General features: G+C 40.4%; 1 pseudogene; it reads right to left on the bottom strand.

Annotated features, from left to right (window-relative positions):
- Positions 1-2,108: 2,108 nt before the first annotated feature.
- The window catches only part of LOC115860011 (small ribosomal subunit protein eS6-like), a 104,031-nt pseudogene continuing 100,139 nt past the window's right edge, over positions 2,109-6,000 (bottom strand).

Here is a 6,000-nt window from a genome sequence, read left to right as displayed (position 1 = left end):
AACTCCAGGCAGTAGTCCTAGTTTTAATCTAGTAAATTGTGAAATAGAAATTATGAAAGACTTGGAGAACTAAGTTAAATATTCAATACTCAGCATTGACTATATAACCTACCAGAAGTAAATAGCTTTTGGAATAAACGAGCAAACATAAATACAATCAACTAAGTTGTTAAATTCACCAAACACCATATTGATGTTCTAAAAGCCCATCCCCAGGCCATGTTTAGATTAAGAACAAAAATGGAAACACCAGCACTTACTTCTGTAACTTACTTAATATTGACGTCTTAAGCACCCGCATAAACACAGCCATGAAATTGTCAATCCTGTGCTATTTGTTGCCTTTCCTGGTACAAAGCTAATACATTCTCTATTAATTTCCTAGTTAATTCAAGACTAGCTAACATGTTTCTATAGATAGATACCACCCAGGAGGGGGGAAAAGAGATGGTGAAAGAAAAAACTGTTTTGTGGTCATTGCTGTCATATTACTGTTCTCAATGATGGATTAAATTATCAAAGGACCAAAATATCAGTGCATTACTAATTCCTGGAAAAATGACCTTCTGAGGATACTGTGGTGGAAGGTAAAAGAGAAAGTGTCAACTTGGGACTCACAGACAGAAAGGGGCTTCTCTAGTTTACTAATGGGCCTTAGGCTAACTTTCCTAAGCTGCCAGATTTACTAAAAAAAAAAAAATCTGCTGGGTGCCAGTCCCAGGCATAGGCATGGTCCCTCCATATTGGACACCATAGCCAATGGGTGAGACAGATACTGTTGTATAAGAAAGGATTCGGCTGAACTTTGCCCCACTTCCTAGGAGGGAGCCTCTAAATGCTTGGAATTTCCAAAATGAAAGGCGTGTCTTTGTTATTCATTGTGGGTCCCTTGGACCACACTGGAATTTATGCCAATGAGGTGACTCCTGGTGAGCCCCTAGATAATTTCAGGATGGGGCTTCCATGCTGGAGAGACCATACTGCATGATTAGAGGGTTAAGGTTTTGAGCCATGCGTTTATAAGTCCAAGATCTGAGAAGGGGACGGGGGCTCAAGATTGAGTTTAATCACATGGCCAGTGATTCAATCAATCAAACCTATGTCATGAAACCCCAGTAAAAACTCTGTATATCTGAAGCTCTGGTGAGCTTCCAGGTTAGCGATACCGATCAACGTGCCAGGAGGGTCCTACATCCTGAGGACAGAGAACATTTTTGTTTGGGATCCTCTCAGACCTCACCCTGTGTGTCTCTTCATTTGGCTGGTTCTAATTTGTGTGCTCTATGATAAAATTATAATCCTAAGTATAATGCTTTCCTGAATTCTCTGAGTCATTCTAGCCAATTACAGAACCTGGGGAGGTAGTGGGAAGCTCCAGATTCGTAGCCGGTTGGTCAGAAGTGTGAGTGGCCTGAGAACTCTAGAGCTTGCAGCTGGTGTCTGAAGTGAGGGGTATGTTGTAGAGCACTGTGCTCTCGACCTGTGAAATCTGACCCAACTCCACATCATTCGTGTCAGGACTGCATGGCAGATATATGCACAGAAAACTTGAGCACCACGAGGAAATGCTAAGAGAGGGGTGTGCACTGAGAAAGTGCAGGAGGCACACAGAGAGAAGCACGTGACCCAGCCCTTTCTCTAAGGACAAGGAAAGCTTCTAGCAATTGTCTCTTGAGACGACTCCAAGAATGTTTATTCTGTAAAAATTGAAAGTAAAAAGAAGAAAATAAAATCACCCAACCAAAGATAATCAAATCCATGTTTATAGTTTTGGCATATCTTCTACGCATCTTTTTATGGATTTTTACATACTTGGGGTAATGCTATATATGCAATTCTTTTTATTTTCATTTAACACGTCCATCATAAGCGTTATCTTTTGACATTAAAGCTTCATCACCCATTTTCATTTTAATGGTTGCATGACACACTATCCTACAGATACGATGTAGTTTATCTAACACTTTTCCTAAGTTTGAGCCCTTGGGTTGCTTCTGGCTTTTGATATAACAAATAATGCTAAGATGAATATCTTTATGTATAAATCTTTGTCCACATTTCTGATTATTTCCTTAAGATAAACTTTTTTCTTTTTTTTAAGTCTGACTTTATTTATTTCTTACTCTTAGAAAACCTTGTTTTTGACTGGACTTAAACTTAGAGGTAGAAGCTGTCGGACAGGACAGCCTCCATCTCTTGGCAGTCTGTTCCTGGAGTTTTTCTTTGATATCCTTCATCCTCTGGGCCAATGGTTAGCATATTCTGTGGCCTCTTCCTAATTTTTCTTAGTACCCTGTTTCTTCAGAGCAACAAGCCGACTTTGGTGTTGCAGGACACAGGGAATAACGTAACACTGCGTCTTGGGCACCGAGGTTTCTTACCTTCTCTGTTCAGGAGCTTTGCACAGCACACTGGCAGACACCATCTTCTTTAGAGAGATTGGAAAGTTTGTGGGTTCAGCTAGCTCTTTTGGGCCCCAGGTGATGATGCACAGTAGTATCAGTGAGTGCAAGAATATCTTTTTCCAATGGTTATTATTGGTTAAAATAGTAACCGAGTTGAGAACACTCAGATTGGCATCCACAGTGCATCCCCTGAACGGATTTGTGCTTGCTTTCTCTAGTCCTCCTAGTCTACCGTGCTTTGTGGGGAAACCTGGTTTGTCATCCCCACCACTGATTCCAGCCACATAGCCCTTCCCTTCTTCACCCAGAGCATCTGCAGCAGCTTCTGTGGCTAAACGCTTCTCATAGGAGGCTCAGAGTTTGCCTTTGTTGTCCACTTCAGTGAGTTTCTGGCAGCCCGTGGTTGGGAAAGAGATGTTCAGCTTTGTCTTGAAGCAGTTGCTTGCCTCTGAGACACAGCAGAGATGAAAAACTCTTGAAGTAGAATTACTGAGTAAAAGGATTTGTTTTTACAACTCCTAAAACCTGATGCCAAATTGATTTACAGAAATATGAATTGACACTCCTGCCAGGCATGTGCAAATGTCTAACTTAAAGCTCATTTGCCAAAACTAAATCATTTACTAAAAAAATTGGAAATTCGATAGGCTGCCAAAACTTTTTTATTGCTTTAATAAAACTTTATTGCATTCATTTGACTACTTGTGAGGCCAGCTGAATATTTTTTCATATCTATTAGTTAATTATACTTATTTGGGTTTGAGAGCTGTGTTCTAAGTATTCACTTATGTCTTAAGTGTTTAACAATATGTTAAATTCATATACAGTACATACGCTATGGACTCTACTAAAGACTGATGTTCTGATAGGACGTTAGCCTTTTATGAAATTATGCTATTAACATGTCATGGGTTTTTTCCTGTTATGTTTTATATATTTGCATGTTGAGGATTATGTTTTTGTGAAGTAAAAAAAATTGTTTTGGTATATTCTTTTGTGACTGTGTGTTGCTCAGACGGCCCTCCTAGAAAGGACTCCCTGCCACGTGACCAGGCGTGTGCTTCGCTTCAGCCGCTAGCTCTTAGCCTTTTAGGTTTTGCCTCCGCTTTTGAGCTGAGGGCCCACTATTTTCAGGATCATCTTCAGCCAGTAAAGAGGCACTGAAGCTTGGCCATTTCTGCCCAGTGCATGATCCCTCTAATGGGTATTTCTGGCCTAGAGCAGGAGCCTGAGGGCAGTTCCTCCTCAGGAAAAGAAGCCCATTCCAGCCCTAAGGAGCTGCTCTGCACAAGTGTTTGAAGCACTGTGTCTAAATGCCGCAAGGGGTAGACTGTGGCAGAGACCTAGACGCTCAGCTCAGATCTTCAAAAATGGACTTGTTGCCCAGTTAAATGGTACAGCTGGTGGACCACCTCCAGCTATAAGTTCCTTCTTGATCTTCCTCAGCTTTCATGCCACGATTGCTCTTGTTCTCAAGGCAGCCCTAACCATATATAGAACAAGAAACTTGTTCAAGGGCCTAGCTGGTCTACCCAGACTGGGACTGATCTGATGGGAAATCTTGGCTCCGGAGCTCCCCTTGGGGCTAACCGACTTCTTTCAGATCCACATTCCCTGCCCGATCCTGCTTCCTCCTCTCTACCTTTCACACTGTTGCCTACCAGTAAGGCTTTCACCTTCTAACCCATTTCAGTGTCTGCTTCCTAGAAAACGCAGCCTGTGACAGGAGCTACCATGCTTTTAAGCTTAGCTGTTCTTCCCATCCTGATACTAGAGAAACATTCACATAGACTTGGTTCTATTTTTAAGAAGGACTTGACTTCTTATATTTCAATTTTGTATTCATCTGCAAATTATTTTGGTGTGGTGTTAAGTGAGGATCTAACCTGATTTTTCTTCCTGTGGTAGGTGGCACCGAATATCTCTGCCTCTTGTCTTTTATGCCTTTGTGTCATCCCCTCCCCTTGAGTGTGGGCTGGACTCAGTAGCTCAATATTAGATTATAAATAACTGCAGGTCCTGTCTTGAGCTCTCTCTCGCCCTTTCTCTTGGCTCACTTATTACACTGACGGGGAGGAAGCAGCCTATTGCAAGCAGCCCTATGGGAGAACCACGCGAGGTGGCGAGGAGCTCAGGCCCTCAAACCAATAGAACAAGAGGAGCTCAGACTGTCTAGCCAACAGCCTGTGACGAGGTGAAGCCTGCCAGCCACCAAGTGACTGAGCTTGGAAGCAGGTCCTTCAGGCCCAGCTGAGTCTGGATCATAACTGCAGCTCCAGCTGACAGCTCAACTGAAACCTCATGAGGGATCTTGATTGAGTGAAATGTACCCAGTTAAGTTGCTCCGCAGATTCCTTATTCAAAGAAATTATGATATATGTTTGTAGATTTCGGCTCTTACATTTAGGTGTAATTGGTTATGCAGCAATAGGTAACTGATATATTCCTAAAGGAACAGCCAGCACTTGCAGCTTTATTTGTATTTTTGTTTGTTTGCTTATTTGCTTAACAAGCTAGAAGTTTACTTCTTGTACAGTTAACAGGCCAAGCCTAGGAAGGTGATTCTGCTATTCTTGACCAGCGGCTCCCATTTAAACAGCTGCGTCTCAGGCATTTGTTTAAATCTGACCTTCTCTAAATTAGAAGGACAGGAGAGAAGGACCAGAAGCCCAATCCTTTGAGCAGCAAGACTTGGAAGTGGTATTTTTCAATTTCACTTATATCCCATTAGCTAAAATCTGATCACATGGTTGTACCCAGTTGCATAGGGAGGTTTGAAAATGCAACATCATTTATTGATCATGCCTTTCCCCTACTGAACTATTTTTCCTCTCAACCAAATGTTGTATTCTGTCCATTGATCCTTAGCTGTTGCCAGCATATTCCACTCATTTCTGATTTTTTATACATTTTATCCAGCTTTTCATTATTACTTTCCTTTCTGAACCAGCTACTTTTTTATTGTCTGCAATTACAAGCAAATGGTTAAATCAGTATGTCCAATTTTTTAAAACTATTGGTATTTTTAAAGTTTTATCAAAGTCAAATACTCATATAAAAAGTACACAAATTACAAATGTAATTTCAACGAATTTTTACAAAATGGACACAATATGTAAACCAGCAGCCAAAAAATCAAGAAATGAAACATCACAGGGCTAAAGATTCCCTTCCAAAACTTCTGGGAATCTTACATTACTTTTATCTGTTTCAGAACTTTATATAAAGGGAATCATAAAGTACATACTCTTTAGTGTCTGCCTTATTTTGCTCAGTATTATATTACTGAGATTCATCGCCATCATTGTCTATAGTTAGAGCTCATTCATTCTCATTGCTATATATTATTCCATTAAATGAACATACTATTTGTTTGTTTACTTATTTATGGACATTTGAATTGTTTATGGTTTGATGGCTATTACAAATAGTGCTCTTTTGATCATTATTGTACCCCCAAATTTGCCCATCAAAATTCTGTTTTGAATTATAATAAACCCACACATTTAGGGGAAATCGACATTTTTCCAATATCCAGTCTTACAGTTCATAATCAAATAAACGTGTATCTCTATTAAATCTTTTTAACTTTTAT

Source organism: Globicephala melas, chromosome 3 (genome assembly GCF_963455315.2).
Source record: "Globicephala melas chromosome 3, mGloMel1.2, whole genome shotgun sequence".
Lineage (NCBI taxonomy): Eukaryota > Metazoa > Chordata > Mammalia > Artiodactyla > Delphinidae > Globicephala > Globicephala melas.
Note: the sequence above shows the minus strand (reverse complement) of the source record. Positions and strands in the feature narration are given on the sequence as shown.